Source organism: Ursus maritimus (assembly GCF_017311325.1).
Source record: "Ursus maritimus isolate PB19 chromosome X unlocalized genomic scaffold, ASM1731132v1 scaffold_X1, whole genome shotgun sequence".
In the NCBI taxonomy this organism is placed as follows: Eukaryota; Metazoa; Chordata; class Mammalia; order Carnivora; family Ursidae; genus Ursus; species Ursus maritimus.
The window spans coordinates 9,695,938-9,714,671 of NW_024423319.1; positions in this window are offsets into that span (position 1 = coordinate 9,695,938).

An 18,734-nucleotide genomic window follows, 5' to 3' on the forward strand; every position below is an offset into this window, starting at 1 on the left:
TGGAATTGAGGCAACGGAAGTCAGTATGGATGACTAAGTAAGTATGGTGGTGGCCACTTACCAAAATGGTTGCAGAGAAGCAAGTATGGGATGGAGACTTGGAGAAACTTGATGCTCAGAGTAGAGATCAGGTCTAAATTGTCATTTAAAAATGATAATACAAGAATGAGACCACCAAAAAAGAGAGCACAGTGGGAAAAGAAAGCCCAAGATCACACATTATTAACCAGAAAATCCTTATATGGAGAGAAACAACTAGAAGGAAATATGCTAAAATATTACCAGTTTATCTTGGTGGGGGTAAGATTTACTAACAATTGTTACTTTTCTTCTTCACAGTTACAGTTACTCTGCCCAGGGATGCCTGAGTGGCTCGGTTGGTGAAGCCTCTGCCTTTGGCTCAGGTCATGATCCCAGGGTGCTGGGCTCTAGTACTGCATGGGGCTCCTTGCTCAGCGGGGAGTCTGCTTCTTCTTCTTCTGCCTGCCGCTCCCTCCCCCCACCCCCCACGCCTACTTGTGCTCTCCCTCTCTCCCTGGCAAATAAGTAAATAAATAAATAAATAAATAAAACCTAAAAAACCCCAGTTACTCTGCCCAGGCAGGTGGTAGTAAATGATGTTCAGGTCATGGGTAAAAACCCCAAGGAGCCTTAGAACCGGCTCTGAATTATTAACATTACTGGAGGGACTAGTACTCAGTAGGGCAAGAATATCCGTTCCTTTATTTCCTAGCCAAATAATGACAAATAAAGCAAAAGTCCTGTCCATTTGCCTTCAGGATGAGTTATGTAAATTACTGACTGTGGCAATAGTTGGGAATTGGCCAGGTTGGCAAAAACCACTTAAATGCCCTGCTCAGCAAGCAGCCTGCGCCCCCAGGAGGAATCAGGAGAAATCCCTCCCCCTGGATTGACAGGCACTGTCTTTCTCCATCTCAGATCCAGACAGAGCACTTCAGGATCTTCCCCTAGGCTCTGAGTCTCAGCCAGGCCTCCCCCAGTCTAGGGCAGAACAGGGCCAACGCTACAATAAATGTCCCTGTCCCCCTGGGTCTCAAGAGGGAAGTGTTCATCTATGTGGGCCAGATCAGTCTGGTCTTTGCAATTAGTGCCCAGGAGCGTGGGGGTGGGGGTGGGGGGGACAGGACTTCCAAGGACAAGAAGCCAGAGTGCAAGTCAGGACAGAGGGGACAAAAGAAGAAGCTGGAGAGGGAGGGCCTACTGACTAGATTCAGGTAGCAATGAAGAGGGGAGCCTTTTGAAGAAGTGGAACGAGGTAATCAGATTTCATCTTGAAGAGATCACTGCGGCTGCTGTCTGGAGACTATATTGGCGGAGGGAGGAGCATGAAGCAGGGTATTGCTGATGTAATCCTGGAGAAGGGAAATGAGCCAGCCCAGTGTGAGGGGATCCGGCCAATGGACAGTGCGAGAAGCAAGTCTCACACTGCCCAGAAGTAATCTCTGAAACCCGTCCCTCCCCCGATGGATCCTCTAGATTTTTCCATTTGCTGCTTTCTTTTGACTTACTCCTTTGGATTATCATTAAGTATAGTTATATGTTGTCCTTACTATAATTTTTTGCTCGGTCCGGTTGTTCCTGTCCAGACGCCATCGCGATGATTGACTGATAGACTGAGTCCAGCAGTATTACCCCACTGCTAGGTATCCTTGGAATATAATCAGTGGCAAAGAAATGTTGGCTGAATGACTTGCAAGCTCTTTTTATTCTCCATAGTACCTAGTATGAGATGGGGGCATAGCGAGGTTTTAATGAATACTGTAGCCTTGTCTTAAATCTCAATTTACCTGCAAACGGCTCACTTTTTTTTTCTTTACGAAAACAAACTACAACGGAAAGCGCTTCATAGTTTTAGAAGCTTCAAGCAATTAAATGATTAAGAAATAACTTTCGCTTAATTAAAAAAAAACCTTTAAAAAAAGAAACTTTGATCATCAAATTAAGGCTCACTCTGAGATGAGTAAATTGAAGCTCTCTGGGCAGGCTTGCATTTTCACATGAAGGGCAGATGTAAGGTCACTCTGCATCCAGTTATGCCTGTTGTCCAAACGACAGAAAGATAGCCTGCCACGTGTTCTAAAAACGTCTGTTATCTGGTCTCCAGCAAGAAAAAGGAAGGGAGGGAAGAATTTCGAGAGATTAAAGATTGGGAGACTTTCCAAACCACTTAAACTAGCCACTGTCCAGAAGATAGCCAACTTAGCTACAGTAAGCAAGGAATAAAAACTTTGTAAACCGAAGTGTGGCTCTGGTATCTCCATAGAAACTGGTGGAAGGGATGAAGATCTAATTCTACTGGACCTTTCTCTACAACGAAGGAGATTATGAGTTTTAGCCAAACTTAATACTTGATTAAAAGGAACTGTATGTCTTCAGAAACATTTCAAATGAGGGGGTGGAGAATGATGAATTTGGCAACAAATTGTGTGGAGACAATTAGGCGTTGGAAGGGAGAAAAAAAATCTGGATTCATACCACATTTTTTATTCCGGAATAAATTCCAGCTCAAAGATTTAAATGGAAAGGGTAGAACCATTGAAGTACCAGAAGAAAAATGGGTAAGTGCTTTTATCATCTGGTCATGAAGACCATCCATCCATTCATTTATCCACTTAGCAAACCCTTATTCAAACACGGTGTTTATTCTGTGCCAGCACTGTTTCAAGTGCTGGCAATACATCCGTGAACAAAAAGATAAGAGTGCTTGCCGACCTGGAGCTAATGTTTTAGTTACAGGGGAAAAGACCATAAACAATCTAAATCAATCAATCAATCAGTATGTCTGAAGTGCTATGCAAGAAATAAAAGTGCTATGCAAGAAATAAAGGAGGGACGGTCTGGAGTATGAAAAGGAGGGTGCAAAATTGTAAGGGTGGATCAGAATTGGCTTCACTAAGGTAACATTTGTTGTTCTTTTTTAAGATTTTATCTATTTATTTATTGCACACAGAGAGAGCGAACAAGCAGGGGGAGCAGCAGGCAGAGGGAGAGGGAGAGGCAGGCTCCCGGAGAAGTGGTGAGCGCAATGCAGGACTCAATCCCAGGGCTCTGGGATCATGACTGGAGCGGAAGGCAGACTCCCAACCGACTGAGCCACCCAGGCGGCCCACTAAGGTAACATTTGAAGCAAAGATAAAAGAGGGAGTAAACCGTGTGGATATCGGGGGGAAAGTATGCCAGAAAGACTGAAGCCCACCTGCCATGTCCTAAGAACAGCAAGGAGGCCAGTATGGGCAGAACTGAGTGAAGGAGCACAAGAGTAGGAAGAGAGGATGCTAAGTAGCACAGGGGCCAGATCCTGTAGATGTTTGTAGACAATGGTGAAGCCTTTACCGTTGTTAGGAAAAATAATTTTCCTTCCAGCCTTCTAAATTCTTGGCTGAGGAGATGCCCCCTCATCCCATAATAAAAGACAGATGAACAGGAGAAAAACAAGTTGAATAACATGTATACCTCCTATCTGCGTGGGAGAGACCCAGGAAATCTGAGTAATTCTCTGAACCGGCCCCAGCCATCATCATCTTAAACAGCATCTTCGGCTAACAACAAAAGAAAAATGTTGGGGATGGGGGAGTCAGTTATGCGAGGCTAGCAGGCAATGTACAGGAAACAAGGGTAAGGTTGTTATGCAGGTTTAAGTCATTACCTTCTCCATAGATAAGAGTTTCTAGAGATTCAGAGTCATCCTCTTCCTGGGCCACAGAGGGAGACACCCTAACAAATGGAGAGTCCCTTATAAATGTTAATAGGAAAAGGCAACTTCTACTTGGGTTTTTAGAGCTTCACAAGTTTACAGTTCTTTTTTTTAAGATTTTATTTATTTATTTGTGTGTGAGAAAGAGAGCACAAGCAGGGGGAGCAGCAGGCAGAGGGAGAGAGCAGGGAGCCCGATGTGTGACTCTATCCCAGGACCCTGGAATCATGACCTGAGCCCAAGGCAGATGCTTAATAGACTGAGCCACTCAGGTGTCCCTGAGTTTGCAGTTCTTAAAATATAATCATCTTAAAATAACCCTTTTGCCAAAGAGACATATTTGGGGGTGGCTCTGCTCTGACTTCACCTTTTACTGGGGTTGAAATCAAGAGCCACTGGCAAGGCTTGAGCAGAAGAGTGACTTAGCTGTCTTACCTCCTAACAGTATCACATTGGCTGCTCTGTCCAGGATGCACTGTAAGGAGGGAGGGCGAAAGCAGGGAGCCCAATGAGAAGAGTTTGGTGATAGGGCCTGGGATGGAGGGGACAGCAGTGGAGATGGTGAGAAGTTATTATGTTCTGGATACATTTTAAAGGTTGAAGCAAAAGGACATTCTGACACAAAATCCAGATGGCATGAATGGAAAGACCGATTCATTCGACTGTAAGAGCATTCATTCATTCTCAAACGTCTTTGACCGGCTCATTGTTTTTCAGTAGTTCTTTAAATATTAGAGTGTCTTCAGTCTTGTTGCTAGACCCTCTTGTCCTTTCATTCTATTCACGCTCCGTAGGCAGTTGTATCCATTACCAGAGTGTCCACTACAATAAATACCCTTATGTCTCCTGGATTTATATTTCCATGCCAGATCTCTCACTTGAGCTCCTCGACCTGCATATCCAACTTCCTTCCATATTACCACTTAGCTACCTCAAGTTTATTAATTCATTCCCTTGCTGAATGTTTATGGGATACCTACTACTATGCATTAGTCACCAAGATTGGGACTTGTATTGTTGGGGAGTAAAAATTTCCTCTGTTCTTCAAGGTTTTTCTGGCTGTCCCAAGAATTAAATTGACATGAGACAGATTAACAGGAGAAAATGGAATTTAATTGTGTACCTACAGGGAATCCACAAAAAAAAACATGAGAGATTCCAAAGACAGTCAGGAAAAGTGAAGTAGGTAGGTAATTCTAGACTAAGGAGAAGGTGGGAGGGTCTGGGGCTTCAAAGGGAAGGCAGGCAGTTCACAAGAAGATGAAAAAGAGCAAATGTTTGGTAGACAGATGTTTGCAGGCCTATACAGAAACAGGGGGGCACGGAAGAATTCTAACAGACCTCCCTAAGTTCTTCCCTGTCTACATCTAGTTCATATTATACTGCAGTTACCTGTGGTGATAGCTCCCTCTCTGGAGCTGGTCCTCTATCTAGATTCTTTTAGGCAGTTAATGGGCAAAAAGAAAAACTTCCTGAGTCCTCTGATTTTTCAAAAATAATCAGCCTGGGGCGCCTGGCTAGCTCAGTTGGTAGAGCAAGCGACTCTTGATCTCAGGGTCGTGAGTTCAAGTTTATTTTTTATAAATAAAAATCATCAGCCTAAAGTAACCCACATGTCAGAGAGACACATTTTGGGGTGGCACATTTTGCTCCCCTACAGCATACAATGGTGAATAAAATGAACTTTGTCCCTGCCCTCATGAAACTTATATTTTAGTTGGTATGTGTGTGTGTGTGTGTGTGTGTGTGTGAGAGAGAGAGAGAATAGACAAGAAAATAAACAAAAAATAGTGAAAACCGCTATGAAGAACACAAGTTGCAGTGACAGAGAATTTTTTTTAAAGTATGTGTATGCAAGGGGAGGAAACCTACTGACAATAGCCAGGGAAGATCTCTCTGAGGAAGTGACATGGAAGCTGAGAGTTCTCAATGCATAGGAAGAACATTCTAGATAGCAGCAACAGCATGTGCAAAGGCCCTGCTGAGGAAAAGAATTTGATGTGTTTGAAGAACTTAAATGAAGCTACTTTGACTGGCACATGGGGATTAGGGAAAACAATGACAAGTGGTGTCAGTTGGAAGACTGGGGAAGCATCGGAGTTATCCAGAACCTTGCAAGTCGTGCCTGAGATTTGGGAGGTTTATGCTAGGAACAATAGGTAGGAAGCCACTGAAGGGCTTTAATCCAGGAGAAAAAGTTGAGCTGATTTGTATTTTTGAAAGGTCACTCTGGCAGCTGAGGAGAGAATGAGTTATAAAGGGGACGGGCACAGAAGCTGGGAAACCACTTAGGATTTTAAAGCAGGACTCAGAGCAAGATAGGACACAGCTTTCGCTAGGGTAGTGGTTGTGGAGACAGAGAAATGTGGATAGATCAGAAAGCTGGTTAGGAAGTTGAAACAATGCAGAATAGCTTACCTAAGAACTAGACCCTGGTGCTAAAACGCCTGGTTTGAAGCCAGGCTTTGCCCCTTCCAAGCTGTGTGAATTTGAGCAAATTACTAATTCCTCTGTACCTCCGTGTCTTCATTTACAAAATGAAGATAATAATAGTACTTATAGGAAGGGTCAGGATTACATGAATTTAATATATACACACATTTATAACATTTCCTAGAGAAGAGTAAGCACTATATTAAGAGTTAACTATTGATATTGTGAGGGATTGGCTATGGGGAGGAGGGAGGAATCCACGGTGATGCCAGGTTTCTGGCAGGAGCTACTGGATGTCTTTTTGAGACACTAGGGTGGCAAAACCTCGGTCTTGGGTGAAACCGGTAATTTACTTTCTCCATATCTACCAGAAAAACTGACACAATCAGGCAGATGGGGTCTATTATAAAATTCCTGATTCCAGACCTCAAGTGAGACCAGTATTGCCTAGTAAGTTTACTACATATCTTTAGTCAATTAACTGTCCTACCTACTGCAATTATTTTTTTCGAAACTACTCTACTCTTCTCTAACCTCCTACCCCAGCATCACTTCCTTCCTGCCCCCCAACTTAACAATATTGGACCACCATTCTTTTTTTTTTTTTAAGATTTTATTTATTTGTCAGAGAGAGAGAGAGCACGCGAGCACAAGCAGGGGGAGCGGCAGGCAGAAGGAGAGGGAGAAGCAGACTCCCCGCTGAACAAGGAGCCCGATGCAGGACTCCATCACAAGACCCTGGGATCATGACTGGAGCCAAAGGCAGACACTTAACCGACTGAGCCACCCAGGCATCCCCTCAATTCTTTTTTTAAAATTTATTTTGACTTTTTATTTATTTGAGAGAGAGAGAGAGAGAGAGAGAGAGGGGACTCACAAGTGGGGGGAGGGGCAGAGGGAGAGAATCCCTAGCACACTCCCTGCCGAGCACAAAGCCCCACATGGGGCTTGATACCACAACATGAGATCATGACTGAGAGAGGGTTGCTCAACCAACTGAGCCACCCAGGCACCCCAATATAGGACCTCAACTCTTATTTCATAGACAAAATAGAGGGCAGTAGATGGGAAATCCTCATCTCCTGGTTACCAAACATGCGTATCTCCACGTCTCTACCCATCCTATCTTCCTTTCCTCCCGCTAGGTAGGATAGTGGCTCCCAGGGTGTAGTTAGCCTCCACCCCAGCATTGACACTGCCTGGGAACTTGCTAGAAATGCAAATTTGCAGACTCCATCTCCAGACCTACAGAATCCCAAACTCTGGCGGAGGAAGGGGCAGCAATCTGTGTTTTGACAAGCTCTCCAGGGAACTCTGCTGCACAATCAAGTTGGGCAACAAAGGCAATGCAAGAATAACGGCTCTTCTCATTTAAGGACGGTCCTTCTACCTGTGTGTTGGACAATGTCCTCCTCTCTTTCTTGGGAATTTTATGTCATTAATTCTTCTTCTTTTCTTGTGTATATTCAACCACTCCTTTTCAACTGGAACTTTCTCCAGCACATTAAAACATGCACAAGCCTTTCTCGTATAGAAAATCCCCTCTGGGGGCGCCTGGATGGCTCAGTTGGTTAAGTGTCTACCTTCGGCTCAGGTCGTGATCTCAGGGTCCTGGGATCAAGCCCTGCTCAGTGGGGAGTCTGCTTCTCCCTTTCCCCCTCTCTCTCCTTCTGTGATCTCTCTCCCTCTCCCTCTCTCTCAAATACATAAATACAATCTTTAAAAAGAAAAGAAAAAAAGAAAAGAAAACCCCCCTCTGGGGTGCCTGGCTGGCTCAGTCAGTGGAGAATTACACTCTTGACCTCAGGGTTGTGAGTTCCAGCCCCATGTTGAGAATAGAGTTTACTTAAAAAAAAAAAAAAGGAAAGACCCTCCCCTACCTCAGTCTTCCATCCCCTTCCTGCTATTACTTGCTAGTTTTCCTCCCCTCCACAGCCAAACATGTCAAAAGAGTTGAGTGTCTGGGACAGTGGGTCATCAGTATTTCTTGTGAGACTCCCACTGCTGGTGGGAAGAAACCTTGGTACAGCCATTTGGGAGGGCAGTTTGGTGGTATCTCTGAAAATATCAAAAGGACAAGCAGTGTCTATTAAAATTTAAATGAGCATACCCTTCTCGTTGCCTTTCCCACCCAGGCCAGCGTGTATAAGGCAGTTTTTTGTACAGAATTGTTTGTGACTGGGGAAAAAAGGGGAAACAACTTAAATGACTACCAGTAGAGGAATGCTGAATAAATAACGATATACTTGTAGGATGTGATATCTGTAGCACATTTGTGAAAACACTGAAGTTCATCATTCTATACATCGTATTATACTATATGTAAAGTAGGTACATGTGAAATATGCCTAAGTACATGCCTGTATGTATATGTGCGCACATATGTAAAGTTATACTACAGATAACAGTAACACGGTAGTACATAGGAAAAGGCCAGGAAGGACACAGCAAACAAATAACGATGGTTACCTCTGGAAGCTGGAGAACACCAGGATTGGTGGCAGTTGTCAGAGGATTTTAGTCTTCTCTGTAATGTTCTTTTTTTTTTTTTTAATAAAAGACAATTTAAGGCAAGGATATTTAACATTCTTTTTTTAAAGATTTTATTTATTTGAGAGAGAGAGAGTGGGTGAGAGAGAGCACAAGCCAGGGGGAGAGGGAGAAGCAGGTTACCCACTGAGCATGGAGCCCGACGCAGGGCTCCATCCCAGGACCCTGGGATCATGACCTGAGCCCAAGGCAGATGCTTCACTGACTGAGCCACCGAGGCACCCCTGTAATGTTCTAATTTTTATAAAGGGGAAATATATTTCTGTATTACTTATGCAATTAAAAGTTAATCAAATAAAGGAAAGAATTGTCCAAACCAACTACCTTCATTTCATCACCTGTTACTCAACACTCAATCTGCTCCAATCTGGCTTTTCTCCTGATAATTTTCCCTCAGATAGCTCTCTCTCATATCACCAATGACATCTGTGTCACCAAATCAAATAGATAAGATGTTGTCTGCTATTTTACTTGGCCTTTTTTTTTATTATGTTATGTTAGTCACCATACAGTACATCATTAGTTTTTGATGTAGTGTTCCATGCTTCATTGTTTGCATATAACACCCAGTGCTCCATGCAATACGTGCCCTCCTTAATACCCATCACCGGGCTCGCCCATCCTCCACCCCCCTCCCCTCTGAAACCCTCAGTTTGTTTCCCAGAGTCCATAGTTTCTCGGTGGTTCATTTCCCCCTGTTTTTCCCCTTCCTTTTTCCCTTCCTTCTCCTACCGATCTCCCTGCTATTGCTTATGTTCCACAAATGAGTGAAATTGTATGATAATTGTCTTTCTCTGCTTGACTTAATTCACTTAGCATAATCTCCTGCAGTCCCATCCACGTTGATGCAAATGTTGGGTAATCATTCTCTCTGATGGCTGAGTAATATTCCATTGTAGATATGGACCACATCTTCTTAATCCATTCGTCTGTTGAAGGGCATCTCGGCTCCTTTCATGGTTTGGCTATTGTGGACATTGCTGCTGTGAACATTGGGGTGCATGTGCCCCTTCTTTTCGCTACATCTGTGTCTTTGGGGTAAATACCCAGCAGAGCAATTGCTGGGTCATAGGGTAGCTCTGTTTGACCACTTTCTCTTGAAACGCTTTCTTCTCTTGGCTTCCAAGCCTTTTGATATTGAACATCGCACAGTTCTGGTTTCCCACGTACCTCTCCGCCTGCTCCTTTTCTAGCAACTCTGTAGATTACTGCTTTCTACTAGAGCACAAATTGTTGACATTTTTCAAAGACGGGCCCTAGATCCTCTTCTGCTCTCGTTCTGTAATCGCCCATTATGTGATTTATTCTGTCATAAGCCATCAATTCCCAAATTCGTGTCTCCATTCCACAGCTATATATTAATGCTTGAAATCTCCATTTGTGAAATCTTGCCATTTGCAACAACATTCTGGAACTAGAGGGTATTATGCTAAGTGAAATAAGTCATTCAGAGTAAGACAAATACCATATGATTTCACTCAATGTGTGGAATTTAAAAAGCAAAACTGGTGAACATAGGGGAAGGGAAAGAAAAAGAAAGTAAGACAAAATTAGAGAGGGAGATAAACCATAAGAGACTCAACTATAGAGAACAGACTGAAGGTTGCTGGAGGGGGTGGGCGAGGGGATGGAGTAACTGGGTGATGGGCATAAGGAGGGCACGTGATATAATGAGCACCAGGTGTTATATGCAGCTGACGAATCACTAAATTCTACCCCTGAAACTAATAATACGCTCTATGTTAAATTGAATTTAAATTAAAAAAAAAAAGAACTCTCCATTTGTAACTTTCAGGGTCTCCTCAGGTATAACAGTTCCCCAAAAAACCCCTCCTGATCTCACTCTGTCGCCCTAAACCTGGTCCTTTTCCAATGCCATGCTCAGGGAATGGCTCCGCCATGCAGCTACGTGTGCAGGTCAGCAGCCTATGAGTCAGCCATGACACTTCCCTCTCCCTCAGCCCCCAATATCCTCCACTGGTCGCCAAATCCTATCAGTTTTCACTCCTAAATATCTCATTAGGTCCATGGTTAACACTAGGTTAATGCTCTAGTCAGGAGGTTCTCAAAGCTTGGTTTGAGAACTCTAGAGGGATCCAGGGACACATCCAGTGCATTCACAAGATGGAAAAAAAATGCATAAAAATACCAAGATACGATGTGCCTTTGTCACTCTTATTCTCTTTCGAATCTGCAGTAGTTCAGAGGCTGCGCGACACGCGGTATCACAACAAATTGAATGCAGAAGCAAGTAGGAGAATCTGGCTATCTTCTATTAAGCCAGACATTAAAGAGATTTGCAAAAATGAAAAACAATACCACTCTTCTCACTGCTTGTTTTTGTTTTAGAGAATATAGGGTTTTTTTTTTGAGAACTACTAGACAATAGAACAATCTTATTATTTGTATGAAACCATAAAAGACCCAGAATAGTCAAAGCAATCTTTTTAAAAAACATATATTATCTGAAGAATAATTTTTTAAAGATTTTATTTATTTATTTGAGAAAGAAACAGAGACACACACACACACACAGAGAGGGAGCACAAGCAGGGGGAGCTGCAGAGAGAGAGAGAGGGAGATGGATGCTCCCTGCTGAGCAGGGGCTCCATCCCAGGACCCTGAGATCATGACCTGAGCCTAATTAAGGCAGATGCTTAACCAACTGAGCTACCCAGGTGCCCCTATAGCCAAAGCAATCTTGAGAAAAAACAAAGCTCGAGGCCTCATGCTCCCTGATTTCAAATTACACTACAGAGCTACTGTAATCAAAACAGTATAGTATTGGCATAAAAACAGACACTTAGATCAATGGAACAAAATAGAGAGCCCAGAAATAAGCCCAAATATATGTGGTCAATTAATTTATGACAAGGGAGCCAATAATATAGAATGAGGAAAAGATAGTGTTTTCAGTAAATGGTGTCGGGAAAACTGAATAGTCACATACAAAGGAATAAAAGTGGATCACTACTTTATATCATGCACAAAAATTAACTCAAAATGGATCAAAGATCTGAACGTAAGATCTGAAACCATGGAACTCCTAGAAGAAGACATAGGCGATAAGCTCCAGGGCGTTGGTCTTGGCAATGATTCTTTGGATCTGACACAGGAAACAAAGGCAACAAAAGCAAAAATAAACAAATGGGACTCAATCAAACTAAAAAGCTTCTGCACAGCAAAAAGCAAACAAAAAACCCAGCAACAAAATGAAAAGGAAATCTACTGAATGAGAGAAAATATTTGCAAATCACATATCTGATAAGGGGCTAATATTCAAAATACATAAAGAACTCATGCAACTTAATGGCAAACAAAATCACAAAAAAAAGTCTGATTAAAAATGGGAAGAGGAGGAGCGCCTGGGTGGCTCAGTTGGTTAAGCATCTGCCTTCAGCTCAGGTCATGATCCCAGGGTCCTGGGATTGAGCCCCCTGTCTGGGCTCCCTGCTCAGCAGGGAGTCTGCTTCTCTTCTCTCCCTCTGCTCCCCCCACCTGGGTGTGCGCGCTCTCAAATAAATAAATAAATCTTAAAAAAAAAATAAAAATAAAAATGGGCAGAGGACTTGAGCAGACATTTTCCAAAGAAGATATACACATTGATAGCGGACACATGAAAAGATGTTCAATATCATTCATTATCAGGGAAATGCAAATCAAAACCAAATGAGATATCATTTTACACCTGTTAGAACAGTTACTATCAAAAAGACAAGAAATAACAAGTGTGGGCGAGGATATGGAGCAAAGGGAACCCTTGTGCCCTGTTGGTGGAGATGTAAATTGGCGCAGCCACTGTGGAAAACAGTATACAGGTCCCTCAAAAACTTAAAAGTAGAATGACCATGTGATCTAGCAATTCCATTTCTAGGTGTTTAGCCAAAGGAAATGAAAAACGAATTTGAAAAGATATAGTCCCCCTCCGATGTTCACTGAAGCATTATTTACAAAAACCAAGATACAAAAGCAACCCAAATATCCATCAATGGATGAATGGATAAAGGAAATGTAGTATAATATATACAACGGAATATCATTTAGCCTTAATATAGAAGAAAATCTTGCCAGTTGTAGCAACATGGATGGATGTTGAGGGCATGATGCTAAGTGAAGTAAGTCAGACAGGAAAGGCAAATAATCGTATCATCTCACTTACGTGTGGAATGCAAAACAAAAAGACAAACACCAAAAAAATGCAATAACAAAAAACTGAGTTCATGAATACGGAGGACATATTAGTGGTTACCAGAGGTGGGAATGTGGGGGTGGGCAAAATGGGTGAAGGGGGTTAAAAAGTGCAAACTTGTAGCTATAAAATTAAAAAGCCATGGGGATGTAACTTACAGCCTGGTGACTGTAGTTAATACTGTATTGTATACTTGAAAGTTGCTAAGAGAGTAAATCTTAAAAGTTTTCATCATAAGAAAAAATTTTTTGCGAGGGGCCTGGTGGGCTCTTGATCTCAGGGTTGTGGGTTCAAGCCCCACGTTGGGTGTGGAGATTACTTAAAAATAAAATCTTTAAAAAAAATAAAAAGAAAAAAAGGAAAGACTTATAAGTATGTATGGTGATGGATGTTAACTAGGCTTATTGTGGTGATCCTTTTGCAATGATTTCTGTAATACAGAGATCTATGTATCCTTTGATAACAAGTTGATATTTGTGCAAAAATATGATTGTCTGTCAGAAACTCTATAGTCCAAAGGGAAAAACTAAAACTCCTGCCTTTCACTCTATCAGAGTATATAAATTACAAGAATAATTACCCAAATGGGAAGCTTAACCTTCAAAGTGTTAAACCCATGAAGTCAAGCTACCTTAATGGCTGCCTTGCTATATGCAAAAGTGGTAGGTGTGGCTAGAACGACAAGATCCAGAGTTCACAATCGACCAGTTTGGGGGGGCGGGGCAGAGAGGACTGTAATACAGTGTGAAAGTGACAAATCAGAAGTATACAAGAGTACAGTGGGAACAGAAGGGACACTTGATCCAACTCTCTGTGTGGGAGCGAGGGGGTGGAATATGTGCAGTGTGGGGGGCAGTCAGGGAACATACGCTGGGAAAAGGAACTTCCAAATTGTGAGCTGAAATACAGGATCAAGATTTCAGCCAAGCAAAAGGTAGGAGAGGGGGTGAGCGTCAGCAGAGCATACTAGACCAATGAACAGCAAGGATCAATTTGTTCAGCGGCTAGAGAGAATGGCCTGTTCATATAACTAAAAGTAATTCTCTGGCGCAGGATCAGAGTGATTGTGGGAGGGGAGCCCCATCCACACCTGAAGGTTGGTGCTGGAGAGGTGTGTGCTGGGCCTGGGGCTTAGGTGGAGCCTGCCTTGCTAAGCAGAATTTGGACTTAACCCTTAGGGCCGTGGAGAGCCAGTAGGAGAGTTTTTCAATTTTTTACTTGGAGATAATTTTAGATTTACAGGAGTGTTGCAAAAATAGTGCACAGAGGTCTCATATACCCTTCGTTGAGCTTCACTTAATGTCAACATCTTATGTAACTATGGTACAATGATCAAAGGAAGAAATAAACATCAGTACAATGGTATTAAGCAAACTAAGACTCTATTTGGCTTTCACCAATTTTCACACTAGCGTTCTTTTTTCTGTGCCAGGATCCAATCTAGGCCCCCCACATTACATTGATTTGTGCAGCAAAGGATTATTTTTTAATTCATTTTAAAGATTTTATTTATTTATTTGAGAGAGATCAAGAGAGCAAGAGAGCATGAGCAGGTGGGTGGGGGAGAGGGAGAAGCAGGCTCCCCGCGGAGCAGGGAGGCCAGGGCAGGGCTCAATCCCAGAACCCTGGGATCATGACATGAGCCAAAGGCAGGCACTTAGCCAACGGAGCCACCCCTGTGCCCCAGCAAAGGATTTTTTAAAAAAAGATTTTATTTATTTATTTGAGAGAGAGTGAGAGAGAGAGAGAGAAAAAGCCAGGGAAGAGGCAGAGGGAGGGAGCAGCAGACTCCCTGCTGAGCAGGGAGCCTGACATGGGGCTTCATCCCAGGACCTGGAGATCATGACCTGAGCCCAAGGCAGACTGAGCCACCCAGGGGCCCCAGGAAAGGATTTTTTAATTTTAATTTTTGTGGAAGTCATCTCTGCACCCAATGTGGGGCTTGAACTCATGACCAACTGAGCCAGCCAGGCACCCCTGTGCAGCAAAGGATTGTAAGGGGGAGTGTAAAATGATGAGATTTACACTATCAGTCTGAAAGAAACCCATTTTGATTTGGGGGAACTGGGAAGGAAAAAGTGAGTCAAGGCAGGAGGCCCAAGGATTAAGCTAGACTGACCCCGTCAGCACACTATGAAAGGTAGGATGTTGCCTCCGGAGCTGGCACCACGGCCTACCATGGGACATTAGTTCTTTTTTTGATGTTCTAATATACTGATTGAGAAACACGGCTTAAATAGAGCATGATTTCACTGGGTCACAGTATTCCTTTGTTCCACTACTCAATTTTGGTATGTACACGTCGGAGTGAACTGGAAAGAGGATGGGAACTGTCACTTGGATATCTTTAACTCCAAATGGTTAGAATCGAGGGGGAAAACTTCACTATTAAAGATGAACCCTTAAAGACCTAGTCGTTGTATTCATCTGTCCTGCACGTTGTCTAAGTGCAGCCCTAGGCACCCACTTCCGTGAAGTGCCATTCCTTGCATTTCTCTCCTTTCCCAAAGTCGTTGGAGTGATGCTGCATATCACAGATTTCAGGGTCGAATCTCTGCGTGCACCACCATCAAAGATAGCTTCTAACTTCAGGATCGTATGTTTCACTGAAGCTTTTACTTGCGTGTTTCATAGTTGATGGAGCTGTCGCGTTTCCAGCTACGTAAAATGAGTTTCTTTCTTTTTTATTACCACTTGGCACTTACTTTTATTGTTTTTATAAGATTGTGTGTATTTATTTGAGAGTGAGACAGAAAGACAGAGCACGAGCAGGGGTGAGGGGTAGAGGAGAAGCAGACTCCCTGCTGAGCAGGGAAGCACCCCTCCCCCACCCAGGCTGGATCTCTAGACTCTGGGATCATGACCTGAGCCAAAGGGAGACACTTAACTGCTTAACCAACTGAGCCACCCAGGTGCCCCTGGCACTTCCTTTTAATTCCATTATATTTCAGAACTAAATTAGATATCAGGGGACCTGCTTCCTAGCCTTGACGTGGTCCTCTATTCCTGTGTGACCTTGGACAAGCAAACTAACTACTCTTGGCCTAAGTTATCTCACATAAAATAACTACCCTGCCTACCTCACATGGACACTGGGAGGATGGCGTGGAAGATGGATGGGCAGGAACACTGCAGACTCTCCTGCTGTAAATAAAGGGGGATTATCCTGGTTACCTACACTCGCTCCCATCTTGTGATTGCATCCTCTTTTGACTTCTGAATGAAGTAAAAATATATAAAAAGTCCGGCGACAGCATAAGTTACATGGCATTCACTTTTCCATCTCTTCATTTATTCAGAATCAATGTATGGTGCTTGTTGGGGAGCAAAATTTGACACCCCAAAATATTCCTCTTGGGCATGTGGATTATTTTAGGCTGATTCTTTTTTTTTTCTCTTCAAAAAATTTTTAAAGTTTTATTTCTTTAAATAATCTCTGCACCCAACATGGGGCTTGAATTCATGACCCTGTGATCAAGAGTCACGGGCTCCTCGGACTGAGCCAGCCAGGCACCCCTAGGCTGATTATTAAGAAACAGAAGATTGGGGAAATTTTTCTTCTCTTTTTTTCAGCTTATTTATTTATTTAAGTCATCTCGACACCCAACATGGGGCTTGAACTCAGGACCCTGAGATCAAGAGTTGTATACTTTTCCATCTAAGCCGGCCAGGTGCCCCAGGAAGTTTTTCTTTTCTTTTCTTTTCTTTTCTTTTCTTTTCTTTTCTTTTCTTTTCTTTTCTTTTCTTTTCTTTTCTTTTCTTCTTCTTCTTCTTCTTCTTCTTCTTCTTCTTCTTCTTCTTCTTTTTACCTTCCCCTTAACTGCCTAAAAGAATCTTGGGGTGCCTAGGTGGCTCAGGCAGTGACTCTTGATTTCAGCTCAGGTCATGGTCTCAGGGTCATAAGACAGAACCCTGCATGTTGGGCTCTGCACCTGGGTGTGGAGCCTGCTTAAGATTCTCTCTTCCTCTCCCTCTGCACACCCCCCCACAAAAGAGTCTAGATAGAGGACCTGTTCTAGAAAGGGAGCCATAGCGACAGATAACTGTGGTATAACATAATCTAGGTGTGGTAGACAGAGAGGAACTTAGCAAAATCTGCTAAAATTCTTTTCTGTGTCCCATTGTTTCTGTATGGCCTGGCAAACATTTGTTTGCAAAACATTTGCTCTTTTTCAAGTTCTTGTGAATTGCCTGCCTTCCTTTTGAAGCCCCAGACCTCTACTCCCTTCTCCTTAGGCCAAAATGACATATATATGTCATTTTTCCTGTTTTTGAAATCTCTCGTGTTGTGTGGATTCTCCATATGTACGTAATTAAATTAGATTTTTCTCCTGTCTTATGTCAGTGTAATTCTTAGACCAGTCAAAAAACATTGAAGGGTAGAGAAAATTTTTCTTCTCCAATATGCTCTTACCAAGTGCCTGGGTCTGTGCTAGGACTATGAAGACAAAAAAGGGACCCTGTGCTTAAGGAGCTTACTTTCAGTAGAGGGTGAGAGACAAGTAAACAAATAAAATGCATAATGTATTCTTCACTTTCCACTGAAATACTCCTAATGGCATAGAAGGGAAAACCCGTGTCTCCCTGGAGTTTGGGGCATAGCCCACATTAAGAAATTAATTTCTTTGAACTTTATCTTTTTTTAAAGTTTTTATTTTAAGTCCAATTAGTTAAGAGTGTAATATGAGTTTCAGGTGTACAATATAGTGATTTGACATTTCCATACATCACCAGGTGCTCATCACAAGTGTACTCCTTAATCCCCATCACCTGTTTCCACCATCCCCCCCCCACTTCCCTTCCTATAACCATCAGTTTGTTCTCTATAGATAAGCCTCTGTTTCTTGGTTTGCCTCTCTCTCTTGAATTTTATCTTCTAAAAGCCTTGCAAATTTTGCATTCCACACCACAAGATAGCCCCATTTGTTTTGTTCCTTTTTTTTTTTTTTAACATATCATCCGACCAAGTGGGGTTTATTCTGGAAATACAAGACTGATTCAACATTTAAATGTCAATGTAATGCATCATGTTAATAGTCTTAATAAGAAACACTGCCAAAAAATTGGATAAAATTCAATATCCAGTCATGGTAAAAACTCTCAACAAAGTAGGAAGAGAAAAGAACTCTCTTAACTTGATAAAGGACAAGTATAAAAAGCCTATAGCTGGGGGGCGCCTGGGTGGCTCAGTTGGTTAAGGGCATCTGCCTTTCATTCAGGTCATGATCCCAGAGTCCTGGGACTGAGCCCCTATGAGGGCTCCTTGCTCAGTGGGGAGCCTGCTTCTCCCTCTCTTTCTGCCTGCCGTTCCCCCTGCTTGTGCTCTGTCTCGCTCTCTCTGAAATAAATAAATAAATAATAAATAAATAAATAAAATATTTTTAAAAAGCTTATAGCTGTTATCATACTGTATGGTTAAAGACGGAATGCTTTCCCCCTTTGAAATGGAGAACAGGTAAGGATGTCTCCTCGCACTTCTATTCAATATCCTATTGGAAATCCTATTTAGTGCAACAGGGCAAGAACAAGAAATAAAAGGCATAGGAATTGGAAAGGAAGAAGTCAAACTGTCCCTAGTTACAGGTGGCAGTCAGGCCTCACTCTGGAAGAGGTCTTCAAATTGGCGCGTGTGGGAGGAGGAGCAGGCCTAGTGAATGGCTTGCACAAGGCTGCCCTGGGGGTTCTTGAGGGGAGGGGGGTTGGGGGGCAGTAGACACCTCCTGGAGCACAGGCAGCACACAGAATCCCCCAGAACGAGCCACCTCTATTTCAGGCCCCGCACGTGGATGGAGCTGGTGACAATCACACAGTGGGGATACCGGGAGGGCTGTGTCTTATTGCTGAGAA